The sequence below is a fragment of the Anomaloglossus baeobatrachus genome, chromosome 4, assembly GCF_048569485.1.
Source record: "Anomaloglossus baeobatrachus isolate aAnoBae1 chromosome 4, aAnoBae1.hap1, whole genome shotgun sequence".
In the NCBI taxonomy this organism is placed as follows: domain Eukaryota; kingdom Metazoa; phylum Chordata; class Amphibia; order Anura; family Aromobatidae; genus Anomaloglossus; species Anomaloglossus baeobatrachus.
Window position 1 is genome coordinate 499222664 of NC_134356.1, and position 18747 is coordinate 499241410.

The following is an 18747-nucleotide window of genomic DNA, read 5'->3' on the forward strand; positions in this document are numbered from 1 at the left end:
GAATACATGATGGCACCCTCCTGGTAGAGGAGGGGGAACGGAGGCCACTATGCGGTCTGCAGGAGAGGAATAGGCATGGTGAGGAGGACTTGGGGAGAAGACATGATGAAACCCTCCTGGTTGAGATGGAGGAGGGGAGACCAGGAGAAGAATAGGCAGGGTGAGGAGGCATTGGGAAGAATGAGGGGAGAAGACATGATGGCACCCTCCTGGTAGAGGTGGTGGAGGGGAGGCCACTATGCGGTCTGCAGGAGAGGAATAGGCATGGTGAGGGGGCTTTGGGAGAATGAGGGTAAAAGATATCATGGCAACCCCCTGGCCAAGGGGAGACCACTATGGGCTTACTGGAGAGGAATAGGCATGGTGAGCGGGACTTGGGGAGAAGACATGATGGCACCCTCCTGGCAGAGGGGGGGGGGGAGGAGAGGCCACTATGGGATCAGCATGAGAGGAATAGGCAGGGTGAGGGGGACTTAGGAAGGATGAGGGGAGAGGACATGATGGCACCCTCCTGGCAGAGGGGGGGGGAGGGGAGGAGAGGCCACTATGGGGTCAGCATGAGAGGAATAGGCAGGGTGAGGGGGACTTGGGGAGAAGACATGATGGCACCCTCCTGGCAGAGGGGGGGGGGGAGGAGAGGCCACTATGGGATCAGCATGAGAGGAATAGGCAGGGTGAGGGGGACTTAGGAAGGATGAGGGGAGAGGACATGATGGCACCCTCCTGGCAGAGGGGGGGGGGAGGGGAGGAGAGGCCACTATGGGGTCAGCATGAGAGGAATAGGCAGGGTGAGGGGGACTTGGGGAGAAGACATGATGGCACCCTCCTGGCAGAGGTGGGGGAGGGGAGGAGAGGCCACTATGGGGTCAGCATGAGAGGAATAGGCAGGGTGAGGGGGACTTGGGGAGAAGACATGATGGCACCCTCCTAGCAGAGGGGGGGGGGAGGGGAGGAGAGGCCACTATGGGGTCAGCATGAGAGGAATAGGCAGGGTGAGGGGGACTTGGGGAGAAGACATGATGGCACCCTCCTGGCAGAGGTGGGGGAGGGGAGGACACTATGGGGTCAGCATGAGAGGAATAGGCAGGGTGAGGGGGACTTGGGGAGAAGACATGATGGCACCCTCCTGGCAGATGGGGGGGAGGAGAGGCCACTATGGGGTCAGCAGGAGAGGAATAGGCAGGGTGAGGGGGACTTAGGGAGGATGAGGGGAGAAGACATGATGGCACCCTCCTGGCAGAGGTGGGGGAGGGGAGGCCACTATGGGGTCAGCAGGAGAGGAATAGGCAGGGTGAGGGGGACTTGGGGAGAAGACATGATGGCACCCTCCTGGCAGAGGGGGGGGGGGGGGAGGAGAGGCCACTATGGGATCAGCAGGAGAGGAATAGGCAGGGTGAGGGGGACTTGGGGAGAAGACATGATGGCACCCTCCTGGCAGAGGTGGGGGAGGGGAGGCCACTATGGGGTCAGCAGGAGAGGAATAGGCAGGGTGAGGGGGACTGCCCAAATCTCCGGGGCTGGGGGAGGCTCCTGGCTGATGGCGCTGGACTGACTGGAGGGATCGTGTTCCACCATTGCTGCTGTTTTCCTCTCTCCTCTATTCTGCTGTACGAGGCAGGAGGCACCGCGCAGCTCTCCCGGCTCCCGCGGCACGGTGCCACCCGGGGCTGCAGCCTGGCACTCCCTGCACACGGCTCCCACGGAGAAAGTTTCTCCTGCGCCTGGAAGAAGCGGCAGAGCATTGTGTGGAGAAGTTGTGTTTACTGTGAGGGGGATGGGAGTGTGCGGGGGGAGGAGGGGGAGGCGCTGGTGCAGCACAGGGTGAGGGCAGCGCTGTCTGCCTGGAGATCAGACTGGAGCTTTGAAGATCAGTGAGCAAAACAGCCGGGCCTCCCCGGACGGGTCTATGGGATACTGGGCATGGGCATTGGATTGGCAGCTGCATGGGAAGCCTTCCTCTGTGGGGCAAACTTAGCTGGATACCAGGACCTGTGCCCGGGCATGGAGCAGTGAGGACTGGCACCCATACTTTCTATAGGTAAGTTCTTTGTGTCCCCAGAGACGCCCTGGCATCTACCACCGTGTCGTGTCCGGTACTTTGTATGGGGAGAAGTGCGGTCGCACTGGATATAGACATAGTCATATATAGAGGTATATAGATGTATAGGTGCTGGATGTGCAGCATGGACTGGTACCGACATTGGCACTGCAGGGAGCACTGGATGTCTGCTCTATATGTATACACTGCTCTATATGTATACACTGCTCTATATGTATACACTGCTCTATATGTATACATTGCTCTATATGTATACACTGCTATATATGTATACACTGCTATATATGTATACACTGCTCTATATGTATACACTGCTCTATATGTATACACTGCTCTATATGTATACACTGCTCTATATGTATACATTGCTCTATATGTATACACTGCTCTATATGTATACACTGCTCTATATGTATACACTGCTCTATATGTATACACTGCTATATATGTATACACTGCTCTATATGTATACACTGCTCTATATGTATACACTGCTATATATGTATACACTGCTCTATATGTATACATTGCTCTATATGTATACACTGCTCTATATGTATACACTGCTCTATATGTATACACTGCTCTATATGTATACATTGCTCTATATGTATACACTGCTCTATATGTATACACTGCTATATATGTATACATTGCTCTATATGTATACACTGCTCTATATGTATACACTGCTATATATGTATACATTGCTCTATATGTATACACTGCTCTATATGTATACACTGCTATATATGTATACATTGCTCTATATGTATACATTGCTCTATATGTATACACTGCTCTATATGTATACACTGCTCTATATGTATACACTGCTATATATGTATACATTGCTCTATATGTATACATTGCTCTATATGTATACACTGCTCTATATGTATACACTGCTCTATATGTATATACTGCTCTATATGTATACACTGCTCTATATACATTGCTCTATATATACTGCTTTATATGTATACACTGCTCTATATACATTGCTCTATATATACTGCTTTATATGTATACACTGCTCTTTATACACTGCTTTATATGTATACACTGCTCTTTATACACTGCTTTATATGTATACACTGCTCTTTATACACTGCTTTATATGTATACACTGCTCTTTATACACTGCTTTATATGTATACACTGCTTTATATGTATACACTGCTCTTTATACACTGCTTTATATGTATACACTGCTTTATATGTATACACTGCTTTATATGTATACACTGCTTTATATGTATGTGCCCCGTGGATCTCTATAGACAGAAGCAGTGATCTGCTGAGTAGTGTCCAGTGACCGCCGCCATCGCTCGGTGTGTGCCATATACCTGCACATCAGGAGATCGCACAGCACTAGTGTGTTATATGCAGAGGCAGTGTATGTGCTGGACCCTGCCATAGAGATCGCCCTGTGCACATACTGATGACATAGCACAGTAGAAGTGTATTGTATCTATATGCACAGTTTGTGTATACTAAGCACTGCCATATACATAACTAGACCTCGCTCTGTATGCAGTGTGTGTGCTGGGCACTGCCATGGACATCTCTAGAGATCACACTGTGCGTATGTACAATGCACAGACGTATACATCTTTAGAGGTTGCACTATATAGATATATATATACATATACATACTTTACTGTTATATACATGCCTAGAAATCACACTATATGCATTGTATATATTTATGAGATTTGGCCCCATATATAGCTCTAGAGATCACAATATATCTAGTGTGTGTGCGTATATACATCTGTAGAGATCGCTCTAGATCTACCATGTATATGTATTGGGTATAGCATATACATCTGTAGAGATCACAGTATATCCACTATGTATATGTATACACATCTGTAGTCACTGCACTATATCCACCATGTATATGTATATATATCTGTAGTGACCACACTATATCCATCCTGTAAATGTATATACATCTGTAGAGATCGCACTATCTGCAACATGTGTATGTAGAGATCACACTGTATCCACCATGTATATGTACGTACTAGGTATAGCTGTACACATAACTCGCACTATATGCAGTATGTATACATATATACATCTGTAGAGATCACGCTATATGCAGTATGTGTACATTGTAGGTATAGCTGTACACATCTCACACTATATGCAGTATGTATACATATATACAGTTGTAGAGATTACACTGTATTCATCATGTATGTGTACATACTAGGTATAGCTGTACACATAATTGGCAGTATGTATGTGCATATAGATCTGTAGAGATCACACTGTATCCACCATGTACGTGTACATATTAGGTATATCTGTACATATAACTCTCACTCTATGCAGTATGTATACGTATATACATGTGCACATATCACACTATATCCACCATGTGTGTGTACGTACTAGATATATCTGCACACATAATTTGCACTATATGCAGTATAATGTATATGTATATACATTTGTAGAGATCACACTGTATTATTATTATTATTATTATTATTATTATTATTATTATTATTATTATTATCCATCATGTATGTGTACGTACTAGGTATATCTGTACACATAACTTGTACTGTATCCATCATGTATATGTAGAGATCACACTGTATCCTCTATGTGTGTGTACGTACTAGATATATCTGAACACATACTTTGCACTATATGCTGTATGTATACGTATATACATTTGTAGAGATCGCACTATATCCATCATGTATGTGTACGTACTAGGTATAGCTGTACACATAATTTGCACTATATGCCATATGTATATATACATGTGTAGAGATCGCACTGTATCCACCATGTATGTGTACGTACGAGGTATATCTGTACACATGACTGGCACTGTTTGCTCTGGACACTGCCATGACTGGTGATTCAGTTGTCCCTGTGATGGTGGGGCGGATGAATAGGGATCATGATGCAGTTGTCTCTGCTGCTATTCGTGTCTGGTGTATTAAAAGCTCCATGTATTCTGGGCTGTAACTTTGGAAGCCAGGAGTGATTTAGAGCCGGGGACGGGGCCGCAGTCTCCCCCCAGTGCTGTGGACTGGAGAGGCAGCTAGATTTCACTGTGGATATAAATTATGCATGGAAACAAATAGGTGCTATCTGTGCGGAGCTGGAGGAGGCAACCGGGCTCCAGGCTCACGTCTTGGGCTTTGTCCATGGAGAGAAGTTTTCTCTTTGTTAAGGGATGGATGTGTGGGCAGCAGGTTCCTGCATGTTAGTCCGGATCTGATGGGTGTGTGGTCAGCAGGTTCCTGCATGTTAGTCCGGATCTGATGGGTGTGTGGTCAGCAGGTTCCTGCATGTTAGTCCGGATCTGATGGATGTGTGGTCAGCAGGTTCCTGCATGTTAGTCCGGCTCTGATGGGTGTGTGGACAGCAGGTTCCTGCATGTTAGTCCGGATCTGATGGATGTGTGGACAGCAGGTTCCTGCATGTTAGTCCGGCTCTGATGGATGTGTGGGCAGCAGGTTCCTGCATGTTAGTCCGGCTCTGATGGATGTGTGGGCAGCAGGTTCCTGCATGTTAGTCCGGCTCTGATGGATGTGTGGGCAGCAGGTTCCTGCATGTTAGTCCGGCTCTGATGGATGTGTGGACAGCAGGTTCCTGCATGTTAGTCCGGCTCTGATGGATGTGTGGGCAGCAGGTTCCTGCATGTTAGTCCGGCTCTGATGGATGTGTGGACAGCAGGTTCCTGCATGTTAGTCCGGATCTGATGGATGTGTGGGCAGCAGGTTCCTGCATGTTAGTCCGGATCTGATGGATGTGTGGACAGCAGGTTCCTGCATGTTAGTCCGGCTCTGATGGATGTGTGGGCAGCAGGTTCCTGCATGTTAGTCCGGATCTGATGGATGTGTGGACAGCAGGTTCCTGCATGTTAGTCCGGCTCTGATGGATGTGTGGGCAGCAGGTTCCTGCATGTTAGTCCGGCTCTGATGGATGTGTGGGCAGCAGGTTCCTGCATGTTAGTCCGGATCTGATGGATGTGTGGTCAGCAGGTTCCTGCATGTTAGTCCGGATCTGATGGATGTATGGGCAGCAGGTTCCTGCATGTTAGTCCGGATCTGATGGATGTGTGGGCAGCAGGTTCCTGCATGTTAGTCCGGATCTGATGGGTGTGTGGTCAGCAGGTTCCTGCATGTTAGTCCGGATCTGATGGATGTGTGGGCAGCAGGTTCCTGCATGTTAGTCCGGCTCTGATGGATGTGTGGGCAGCAGGTTCCTGCATGTTAGTCCGGATCTGATGGATGTGTGGACAGCAGGTTCCTGCATGTTAGTCCGGCTCTGATGGATGTGTGGGCAGCAGGTTCCTGCATGTTAGTCCGGATCTGATGGATGTGTGGTCAGCAGGTTCCTGCATGTTAGTCCGGATCTGATGGATGTGTGGGCAGCAGGTTCCTGCATGTTAGTCCGGATCTGATGGATGTGTGGGCAGCAGGTTCCTGCATGTTAGTCCGGATCTGATGGGTGTGTGGTCAGCAGGTTCCTGCATGTTAGTCCGGATCTGATGGATGTGTGGGCAGCAGGTTCCTGCATGTTAGTCCGGCTCTGATGGATGTGTGGGCAGCAGGTTCCTGCATGTTAGTCCGGCTCTGATGGGTGTGTGGACAGCAGGTTCCTGCATGTTAGTCCGGATCTGATGGATGTGTGGACAGCAGGTTCCTGCATGTTAGTCCGGCTCTGATGGATGTGTGGGCAGCAGGTTCCTGCATGTTAGTCCGGCTCTGATGGATGTGTGGGCAGCAGGTTCCTGCATGTTAGTCCGGCTCTGATGGATGTGTGGGCAGCAGGTTCCTGCATGTTAGTCCGGCTCTGATGGATGTGTGGACAGCAGGTTCCTGCATGTTAGTCCGGCTCTGATGGATGTGTGGGCAGCAGGTTCCTGCATGTTAGTCCGGCTCTGATGGATGTGTGGACAGCAGGTTCCTGCATGTTAGTCCGGATCTGATGGATGTGTGGGCAGCAGGTTCCTGCATGTTAGTCCGGATCTGATGGATGTGTGGACAGCAGGTTCCTGCATGTTAGTCCGGCTCTGATGGATGTGTGGGCAGCAGGTTCCTGCATGTTAGTCCGGATCTGATGGATGTGTGGTCAGCAGGTTCCTGCATGTTAGTCCGGATCTGATGGATGTATGGGCAGCAGGTTCCTGCATGTTAGTCCGGATCTGATGGATGTGTGGGCAGCAGGTTCCTGCATGTTAGTCCGGATCTGATGGGTGTGTGGTCAGCAGGTTCCTGCATGTTAGTCCGGATCTGATGGATGTGTGGACAGCAGGTTCCTGCATGTTAGTCCGGCTCTGATGGATGTGTGGGCAGCAGGTTCCTGCATGTTAGTCCGGCTCTGATGGATGTGTGGGCAGCAGGTTCCTGCATGTTAGTCCGGCTCTGATGGATGTGTGGGCAGCAGGTTCCTGCATGTTAGTCCGGCTCTGATGGATGTGTGGACAGCAGGTTCCTGCATGTTAGTCCGGCTCTGATGGATGTGTGGGCAGCAGGTTCCTGCATGTTAGTCCGGCTCTGATGGATGTGTGGGCAGCAGGTTCCTGCATGTTAGTCCGGATCTGATGGATGTGTGGACAGCAGGTTCCTGCATGTTAGTCCGGCTCTGATGGATGTGTGGGCAGCAGGTTCCTGCATGTTAGTCCGGCTCTGATGGATGTGTGGGCAGCAGGTTCCTGCATGTTAGTCCGGATCTGATGGATGTGTGGTCAGCAGGTTCCTGCATGTTAGTCCGGATCTGATGGATGTATGGGCAGCAGGTTCCTGCATGTTAGTCCGGATCTGATGGATGTGTGGGCAGCAGGTTCCTGCATGTTAGTCCGGATCTGATGGGTGTGTGGTCAGCAGGTTCCTGCATGTTAGTCCGGATCTGATGGATGTGTGGGCAGCAGGTTCCTGCATGTTAGTCCGGCTCTGATGGATGTGTGGGCAGCAGGTTCCTGCATGTTAGTCCGGATCTGATGGATGTGTGGACAGCAGGTTCCTGCATGTTAGTCCGGCTCTGATGGATGTGTGGGCAGCAGGTTCCTGCATGTTAGTCCGGATCTGATGGATGTGTGGTCAGCAGGTTCCTGCATGTTAGTCCGGATCTGATGGATGTGTGGGCAGCAGGTTCCTGCATGTTAGTCCGGATCTGATGGATGTGTGGGCAGCAGGTTCCTGCATGTTAGTCCGGATCTGATGGGTGTGTGGTCAGCAGGTTCCTGCATGTTAGTCCGGATCTGATGGATGTGTGGGCAGCAGGTTCCTGCATGTTAGTCCGGCTCTGATGGATGTGTGGGCAGCAGGTTCCTGCATGTTAGTCCGGATCTGATGGATGTGTGGGCAGCAGGTTCCTGCATGTTAGTCCGGATCTGATGGGTGTGTGGGCAGCAGGTTCCTGCATGTTAGTCCGGCTCTGATGGATGTGTGGACAGCAGGTTCCTGCAGGTTAGTCCGGCTCTGATGGATGTGTGGACAGCAGGTTCCTGCATGTTAGTCCGGCTCTGATGGATGTGTGGTCAGCAGGTTCCTGCATGTTAGTCCGGCTCTGATGGATGTGTGGGCAGCAGGTTCCTGCATGTTAGTCCGGCTCTGATGGATGTGTGGGCAGCAGGTTCCTGCATGTTAGTCCGGCTCTGATGGATGTGTGGGCAGCAGGTTCCTGCATGTTAGTCCGGATCTGATGGATGTGTGGGCAGCAGGTTCCTGCATGTTAGTCCGGATCTGATGGGTGTGTGGGCAGCAGGTTCCTGCATGTTAGTCCGGCTCTGATGGATGTGTGGACAGCAGGTTCCTGCATGTTAGTCCGGCTCTGATGGATGTGTGGTCAGCAGGTTCCTGCATGTTAGTCCGGCTCTGATGGGTGTGTGGGCAGCAGGTTCCTGCATGTTAGTCCGGATCTGATGGATGTGTGGGCAGCAGGTTCCTGCATGTTAGTCCGGCTCTGATGGATGTGTGGACAGCAGGTTCCTGCATGTTAGTCCGGCTCTGATGGATGTGTGGACAGCAGGTTCCTGCATGTTAGTCCGGCTCTGATGGATGTGTGGTCAGCAGGTTCCTGCATGTTAGTCCGGCTCTGATGGATGTGTGGACAGCAGGTTCCTGCATGTTAGTCCGGATCTGATGGATGTGTGGGCAGCAGGTTCCTGCATGTTAGTCCGGCTCTGATGGATGTGTGGTCAGCAGGTTCCTGCATGTTAGTCCGGCTCTGATGGGTGTGTGGGCAGCAGGTTCCTGCATGTTAGTCCGGATCTGATGGATGTGTGGGCAGCAGGTTCCTGCATGTTAGTCCGGCTCTGATGGATGTGTGGGCAGCAGGTTCCTGCATGTTAGTCCGGATCTGATGGATGTGTGGGCAGCAGGTTCCTGCATGTTAGTCCGGATCTGATGGATGTGTGGGCAGCAGGTTCCTGCATGTTAGTCCGGCTCTGATGGATGTGTGGACAGCAGGTTCCTGCATGTTAGTCCGGCTCTGATGGGTGTGTGGGCAGCAGGTTCCTGCATGTTAGTCCGGCTCTGATGGATGTGTGGGCAGCAGGTTCCTGCATGTTAGTCCGGCTCTGATGGATGTGTGGACAGCAGGTTCCTGCATGTTAGTCCGGCTCTGATGGGTGTGTGGGCAGCAGGTTCCTGCATGTTAGTCCGGATCTGATGGATGTGTGGGCAGCAGTTCCTGCATGTTAGTCCGGCTCTGATGGATGTGTGGGCAGCAGGTTCCTGCATGTTAGTCCGGCTCTGATGGATGTGTGGGCAGCAGGTTCCTGCATGTTAGTCCGGCTCTGATGGATGTGTGGGCAGCAGGTTCCTGCATGTTAGTCCGGCTCTGATGGATGTGTGGACAGCAGGTTCCTGTATGTTAGTCCGGCTCTGATGGATGTGTGGTCAGCAGGTTCCTGCATGTTAGTCCGGCTTTGATGGATGTGTGGACAGCAGGTTCCTGCATGTTAGTCCGGCTCTGATGGATGTGTGGGCAGCAGGTTCCTGCATGTTAGTACGGCTCTGATGGATGTGTGGGCAGCAGGTTCCTGCATGTTAGTCCGGCTCTGATGGATGTGTGGGCAGCAGGTTCCTGCATGTTAGTCCGGCTCTGATGGATGTGTGGGCAGCAGGTTCCTGCATGTTAGTCCGGATCTGATGGATGTGTGGACAGCAGGTTCCTGCATGTTAGTCCGGCTCTGATGGATGTGTGGGCAGCAGGTTCCTGCATGTTAGTCCGGATCTGATGGATGTGTGGACAGCAGGTTCCTGCATGTTAGTCCGGCTCTGATGGATGTGTGGGCAGCAGGTTCCTGCATGTTAGTCCGGATCTGATGGATGTGTGGACAGCAGGTTCCTGCATGTTAGTCCGGCTCTAATGGATGTGTGGGCAGCAGGTTCCTGCATGTTAGTCCGGCTCTGATGGATGTGTGGACAGCAGGTTCCTGTATGTTAGTCCGGCTCTGATTGATGTGTGGACAGCAGGTTCCTGTATGTTAGTCCGGCTCTGATGGATGTGTGGGCAGCAGGTTCCTGCATGTTAGTCCGGCTCTGATGGATGTGTGGACAGCAGGTTCCTGTATGTTAGTCCGGCTCTGATTGATGTGTGGACAGCAGGTTCCTGTATGTTAGTCCGGCTCTGATGGATGTGTGGGCAGCAGGTTCCTGCATGTTAGTCCGGCTCTGATGGATGTGTGGTCAGCAGGTTCCTGCATGTTAGTCCGGCTCTGATGGGTGTGTGGGCAGCAGGTTCCTGCATGTTAGTCCGGCTCTGATGGATGTGTGGACAGCAGGTTCCTGCATGTTAGTCCGGCTCTGATGGATGTGTGGGCAGCAGGTTCCTGCATGTTAGTCCGGCTCTGATGGATGTGTGGTCAGCAGGTTCCTGCATGTTAGTCCGGCTCTGATGGGTGTGTGGGCAGCAGGTTCCTGCATGTTAGTCCGGATCTGATGGATGTGTGGGCAGCAGGTTCCTGCATGTTAGTCCGGCTCTGATGGATGTGTGGGCAGCAGGTTCCTGCATGTTAGTCCGGATCTGATGGATGTGTGGGCAGCAGGTTCCTGCATGTTAGTCCGGATCTGATGGATGTGTGGGCAGCAGGTTCCTGCATGTTAGTCCGGCTCTGATGGATGTGTGGACAGCAGGTTCCTGCATGTTAGTCCGGCTCTGATGGGTGTGTGGGCAGCAGGTTCCTGCATGTTAGTCCGGCTCTGATGGATGTGTGGGCAGCAGGTTCCTGCATGTTAGTCCGGCTCTGATGGATGTGTGGACAGCAGGTTCCTGCATGTTAGTCCGGCTCTGATGGGTGTGTGGGCAGCAGGTTCCTGCATGTTAGTCCGGATCTGATGGATGTGTGGGCAGCAGTTCCTGCATGTTAGTCCGGCTCTGATGGATGTGTGGGCAGCAGGTTCCTGCATGTTAGTCCGGCTCTGATGGATGTGTGGGCAGCAGGTTCCTGCATGTTAGTCCGGCTCTGATGGATGTGTGGGCAGCAGGTTCCTGCATGTTAGTCCGGCTCTGATGGATGTGTGGACAGCAGGTTCCTGTATGTTAGTCCGGCTCTGATGGATGTGTGGTCAGCAGGTTCCTGCATGTTAGTCCGGCTCTGATGGATGTGTGGACAGCAGGTTCCTGCATGTTAGTCCGGCTCTGATGGATGTGTGGGCAGCAGGTTCCTGCATGTTAGTCCGGATCTGATGGATGTGTGGACAGCAGGTTCCTGCATGTTAGTCCGGCTCTGATGGATGTGTGGGCAGCAGGTTCCTGCATGTTAGTCCGGATCTGATGGATGTGTGGACAGCAGGTTCCTGCATGTTAGTCCGGCTCTAATGGATGTGTGGGCAGCAGGTTCCTGCATGTTAGTCCGGCTCTGATGGATGTGTGGGCAGCAGGTTCCTGTATGTTAGTCTGGCTCTGATGGATGTGTGGACAGCAGGTTCCTGCATGTTAGTCCGGCTCTGATGGATGTGTGGACAGCAGGTTCCTGTATGTTAGTCCGGCTCTGATTGATGTGTGGACAGCAGGTTCCTGTATGTTAGTCCGGCTCTGATGGATGTGTGGGCAGCAGGTTCCTGCATGTTAGTCCGGCTCTGATGGATGTGTGGGCAGCAGGTTCCTGCATGTTAGTCCGGCTCTGATGGATGTGTGGACAGCAGGTTCCTGTATATTAGTCCGGCTCTGATTGATGTGTGGACAGCAGGTTCCTGTATGTTAGTCCGGATCTAATGGATGTGTGGTCAGCAGGTTCCTGTATGTTAGTCCGGATCTGATGGATGTGTGGGCAGCAGGTTCCTGCATGTTAGTCCGGATCTGATGGATGTGTGGACAGCAGGTTCCTGCATGTTAGTCCGGATCTGATGGATGTGTGGGCAGCAGGTTCCTGCATGTTAGTCCGGCTCTGATGGATGTGTGGACAGCAGGTTCCTGCATGTTAGTCCAGCTCTGATGGATGTGTGGGCAGCAGGTTCCTGCATGTTAGTCCGGCTCTGATGGATGTGTGGGCAGCAGGTTCCTGCATGTTAGTCCGGATCTGATGGATGTGTGGGCAGCAGGTTCCTGCATGTTAGTCCGGCTCTGATGGATGTGTGGACAGCAGGTTCCTGCATGTTAGTCCGGCTCTGATGGATGTGTGGACAGCAGGTTCCTGCATGTTAGTCCGGCTCTGATGGATGTGTGGGCAGCAGGTTCCTGCATGTTAGTCCGGCTCTGATGGATGTGTGGGCAGCAGGTTCCTGCATGTTAGTCCGGCTCTGATGGATGTGTGGGCAGCAGGTTCCTGCATGTTAGTCCGGCTCTGATGGATGTGTGGACAGCAGGTTCCTGTATGTTAGTCCGGATCTGATGGATGTGTGGGCAGCAGGTTCCTGCATGTTAGTCCGGATCTGATGGATGTGTGGGCAGCAGGTTCCTGCATGTTAGTCCGGATCTGATGGATGTGTGGGCAGCAGGTTCCTGCATGTTAGTCCGGCTCTGATGGATGTGTGGGCAGCAGGTTCCTGCATGTTAGTCCGGCTCTGATGGATGTGTGGGCAGCAGGTTCCTGCATGTTAGTCCGGCTCTGATGGATGTGTGGGCAGCAGGTTCCTGCATGTTAGTCCGGCTCTGATGGATGTGTGGACAGCAGGTTCCTGCATGTTAGTCCGGATCTGATGGATGTGTGGACAGCAGGTTCCTGCATGTTAGTCCGGATCTGATGGATGTGTGGTCAGCAGGTTCCTGCATGTTAGTCCGGCTCTGATGGATGTGTGGACAGCAGGTTCCTGCATGTTAGTCCGGCTCTGATGGATGTGTGGGCAGCAGGTTCCTGCATGTTAGTCTGGCTCTGATGGATGTGTGGACAGCAGGTTCCTGCATGTTAGTCCGGCTCTGATGGATGTGTGGGCAGCAGGTTCCTGCATGTTAGTCCGGCTCTGATGGATGTGTGGGCAGCAGGTTCCTGCATGTTAGTCCGGCTCTGATGGATGTGTGGGCAGCAGGTTCCTGCATGTTAGTCCGGCTCTGATGGATGTGTGGGCAGCAGGTTCCTGCATGTTAGTCCGGCTCTGATGGATGTGTGGACAGCAGGTTCCTGCATGTTAGTCCGGATCTGATGGATGTGTGGACAGCAGGTTCCTGCATGTTAGTCCGGCTCTGATGGATGTGTGGTCAGCAGGTTCCTGCATGTTAGTCCGGCTCTGATGGATGTGTGGGCAGCAGGTTCCTGCATGTTAGTCCGGCTCTGATGGATGTGTGGGCAGCAGGTTCCTGCATGTTAGTCTGGCTCTGATGGATGTGTGGACAGCAGGTTCCTGTATGTTAGTCCGGCTCTGATGGATGTGTGATCAGCAGGTTCCTGCATGTTAGTCCGGCTCTGATGGATGTGTGGGCAGCAGGTTCCTGCATGTTAGTCCGGCTCTGATGGATGTGTGGACAGCAGGTTCCTGCATGTTAGTCCGGCTCTGATTATATAAGCATGATGGCTTTCTTGTTAGGACTGTGGAGCTGGATTTAGTGCAACACCTATCGATACCGCAGCTCCAGTCTGGGCTCCGGGCAGGTGTGGCACTACAAGTCCATTATCCATATGTTGCCTGCTCCGGGGCGGTATATAGGACCATGTATGTGCACGCGTGCCTCTCTCCATTACCTGTGCTGTGTCTCCTAATCCTCCTTTTACATTGTGATTATTACTGTTGTTACTTCTATTCCTTAGCCCGGGGCCAGGCATTCATGTGGTTAATGTAACCGTGCACCTAATGAGCATCCTGCGCTCCGCATTGGCTGATGACACAACCGGTAAACATTTACCTTGTGCCAAGGAAATTCATGGGAAGATGGATGTGTCCTGTCATTCTTATCTAATGGCAGATCTCAAGCATCTAATTAAAAGAGGGCCACAAGTCCTTGTAAGATCTGTCATATTTGTGCTCCCACCTATAGGCGACGTGTAATTAAATCAATGCAGGTAGAAATTGGAAAGTAAAAATAGCAATGAATCGGTGGAAGACCTGTCTGTGATGAGGACGCTTCCTCGAGAAGGTAGTAGCTTCTGAACTACTACCCTCATCATTGCTGGGAGGTTTCTTGCAGCCACAGGTAATGGGCCCGAGGTTTGTCTGCTCTTCTGGGAGCCAGGCTCATCCTTATATCATCTTATCTTTAGATTACTTGTCTCAACGGGTCTGATTAACGCTAGCTCCTTAAGGCATTGTTAAATAAGAATCTTCTAAATGTAAGATGAGGAATAGCAAGCCCTACCGTGAATGTAATTATCATTGCATAAATGAGGACTTGTGAGGTCATGACTTACTACTCCTGAGAACGCACATTGTAATGATGCCTGGCATTGCACGCCTGTCATCACCCTCAGCAGCTGAAGGGCCGACTTCCAAGGACTCTGAACCTTACGGCCATCATTCACTTGTCCTTTGTAGTTGATTGCAAGCTATCGTTAAGTGGAAGCAGCCATATTAGGCTAGAGACCGACCGCAATGGTTTACTGCCCCATGATCACTGCTTACTCTCTATATACAAAAAAACTCAAAACGCGTCAAGCGCTGATTTCCAATAACTCTCAAGCTGATGTCCATCATTCACTTGTCCTTTGTAGTTGATTGCAAGCTATCGTTCTTTGGAAGCAGCCATATTAGGCTAGAGTCCGACCACAATGGTTTACTGCCCCGTGATCACTGCTTAGTCTCCATATACAAAAAAAACCCTGAAAACGCGTCAAGCACTGATTTTCAATAACTCTCAAGCTGATGTCCATCATTCACTTGTCCTTTGTAGTTGATTGCAAGCTATCGTTCTTTGAAAGCAGCCATATTAGGCTAGAGACTGACCACAATGATTTACTGCCCCATGATCACTACTTACTCTCCATATACAAAAAACTCAAAACGCGTCAAGCGCTGATTTCCAATAACTCTGAACCTGACCTCCATCATTCACTTGACCTTTGTAGTTGATTACAAGCTATCGTTCTCTGGAAGCAGCCATATTAGGCTAGAGACCGACCACAATGGTGTACTGCCCCGTGATCACTGCTTACTCTCCATATACAAAAAACCCTGAAAACGCATCAAGCGCTGATTACCAAGGACTCTGAACCTGACGTAAATCATTCACTTGTCCTTTGTAGTTGATTGCAAGCTATCGTTCTCTGGAAGCAGCCATATTAGGCTAGAGACTGAATAGTTTACTGCCCCTTGATCACTGCTTACTCTCCATATACAAAAAAAACTCAAAACGCGTTGATACGTGACTGATAGCGGCCACTACTGGAGCTCTTCTTTTCTAAGATTGGGACTTTAGGACGTATATAAAATTAATTTCCGAGTAATCGAGTGCAGCAAAGTCCAAATAGAATTACTAATGCCGGAAATAGAATCTAAAAAAAGAAAAGGAGCGTTAATCAGGGCTTTACTATTCATGGCAGAAAAAGAAGGGAATTGTTTACTCCGATAGATGAGTTTTTCCCCAAGAAGTAGCAAAGTGTACATAATTAAAACAGTGAAGGCATTGCTCATGTCTGTTTGGAGAGATGATCTGTTTTCATACATTAGATAAGCCATTACGGTTACAGTCAGAAATCCGTGTAAGCCATTAAATTAAGTTCTTACTTACTGGGAGAATAGCTGCCAATTTCTGCTTCAGAAGAAATTGTGTTCAGGCTTTTTTTTTTTCCTTGTCACTGAGAAATGTTGGAGGAAAATCATATTTTAACGGTCCAATGCCAATTTCTGAAGCTGCGGGAGACCTGTCATGGTCTAGATACAGTGTCACATATACAAGACTCAATGCAGCTAATAATAAGCCTGTGAGAGCTGGATGATTTCCTATATGCTAATACGTAAGGATGAAGAGCCATCAAGTGGCTAGTGCGCACACGAAACATGAGGGGTGCCTGTCCCTCCGAACTCTTCTGTCCCATTGCTCTTTTGTTACCTAACCCATATTAGCATTTTAACAGCGGCGCATTGAACTTCTGTCTTTCTTCTTCTACTTGGGCACAGTATGTTGATCATCCATCATTCTGTCCTTGGCCACAACAGGCTACTGGCCCCATATCCATTCACAGCTATAGAGAGATTACCCGACTGTGAACAACACAGCTGGCTGTAGCATTTTCTTCTCTTTCACAGCGCTGCCAGCACGGTCGTGCCTAGCAACAAAAGTTAACTTGGCCATCGTAAAATTGGTTTTATGTGGAAAGGCGACATTCGGCTGAACTGTGATGGTTTGATGTTCATCTAGGTTCTGGTCGTAGGAGATGTGGTGCCACCATAGTGTGGGATCCCTAGTTCTGGTGGTAGGAGATGTGGTATCACTATAGAGTGAGATCCCTGGTTCTGGTGGTAGTAGCTGTGGTGCCACCATAGTGTGAGATCCCTGGTCCTGGTGGTAGGAGATGTGGTACCACTATAGTGTGAGATCCCTGGTCCTGGTGGTAGGAGATGTGATACCACTATAGTGTGAGATCCCTGGTTCTGGTGGTAGGAGATGTGGTGCCACTATAGTGTGAGATCCCTGGTTTTGGTAGTAGGAGATGTGGTGCCACCATAGTGTGAGATCCCTGGTTCTGGTGGTAGGAGATGTGGTACCACTATAGTGTGAGATCCCTGGTTCTGGTGGTAGGAGATGTGGTGCCACCATAGTGTGGGATCCCTAGTTCTGGTGGTAGGAGATGTGGTACCACTATAGTGTGAGATCCCTGGTTCTGGTGGTAGGAGATGTGGTGCCACCATAGTGTGGGATCCCTAGTTCTGGTGGTAGGAGATGTGGTATCACTATAGTGTGAGATCCCTGGTTCTGGTGGTAGGAGATGTGATACCACTATAGTGTGAGATCCCTGGTTCTGGTGGTAGGAGATGTGGTACCACTATAGTGTGAGATCCCTGGTTCTGGTGGTAGGAGATGTGGTGCCACCATAGTGTGGGATCCCTAGTTCTGGTGGTAGGAGATGTGGTACCACTATAGTGTGAGATCCCTGGTTCTGGTGGTAGGAGATGTGGTGCCACCATAGTGTGGGATCCCTAGTTCTGGTGGTAGGAGATGTAGTATCACTATAGAGTGAGATCCCTGCTTCTGGTGGTAGGAGATGTGATACCACTATAGTGTGAGATCCCTGGTTCTGGTGGTAGGAGATGTGGTACCACTATAGTGTGAGATCCCTGGTTCTGGTGGTAGGAGATGTGGTATCACTATAGAGTGAGATCCCTGGTTCTGGTGGTAGGAGATGTGATACCACTATAGTGTGAGATCCCTGGTTCTGGTGGTAGGAGATGTGATACCACTATAGTGTGAGATCCCTGGTTCTGGTGGTAGGAGATGTGGTACCACTATAGTGTGAGATCCCTGGTTCTGGTGGTAGGAGATGTGGTATCACTATAGAGTGAGATCCCTGGTTCTGGTGGTAGGAGATGTGATACCACTATAGTGTGAGATCCCTGGTTCTGGTGGTAGGAGATGTGGTATCACTATAGTGTGAGATCCCTGGTTCTGGTGGTAGGAGATGTGGTACCACTATAGAGTGAGATCCCTGGTTCTGGTGGTAGGAGATGTGATACCACTATAGTGTGAGATCCCTGGTTCTGGTGGTAGGAGATGTGATACCACTATAGTGTGAGATCCCTGGTTCTGGTGGTAGGAGATGTGGTACCACTATAGTGTGAGATCCCTGGTTCTGGTGGTAGGAGATGTGATACCACTATAGTGTGAGATCCCTGGTCCTGGTGGTAGGAGATGTGGTGCCACCATAGTGTGAGATCACTGGTTTGTAGCTCTGCTGATCCTCCACTTGTTTTGGAAGCTATCCATCCAAAGCCCCTCTCAACATGCCTGCTTTCATCCCTGGATTGATCTTAAAACTTTTTAACCTAGTATTTTAAGAAGAATGCTTCTTTTGTCCATTACATGTTGCTTGTCTTACCACCTGTTACCACCTGGTTATTAGTATCCTAAAGGAAGCCTGGAGATTAGTTCTCCATATAGCCTGGTCGCAGTGTTACAATGGCAGGACAAATTGGGGTTTACCTACAGTTTCCATAAACTGATCGTCCTGTAATTTATCTCCTAGATTGCTTCTCCATAAAATTGTAAAAGAATCCATGCCTTGGTTGGTTATGACTTGATAAATTTGGCTGATTGTTCTCTGTTGCGCTGAAAAGCTCGAGAGACCATAAAATATTGTCTAAAAGTGTTAATTCTATCGTTTTTTTAAAGGGAAATCA

General features: G+C 50.0%; 1 protein-coding gene across 3 annotated transcripts in view; it reads left to right on the forward strand.

Annotated features, from left to right (window-relative positions):
* Window positions 1-1805: 1805 nt before the first annotated feature.
* Window positions 1806-18747, forward strand: part of SEMA6D (semaphorin 6D) — a 111483-nt gene continuing 94541 nt past the window's right edge. For all 3 annotated transcript variants that reach the window (XM_075345796.1, XM_075345797.1, XM_075345798.1), the window contains exon 1: window positions 1806-2038. The gene's annotated coding sequence lies outside the window, so the exon portion shown is untranslated. The remainder of the gene's footprint in view (window positions 2039-18747) is intronic.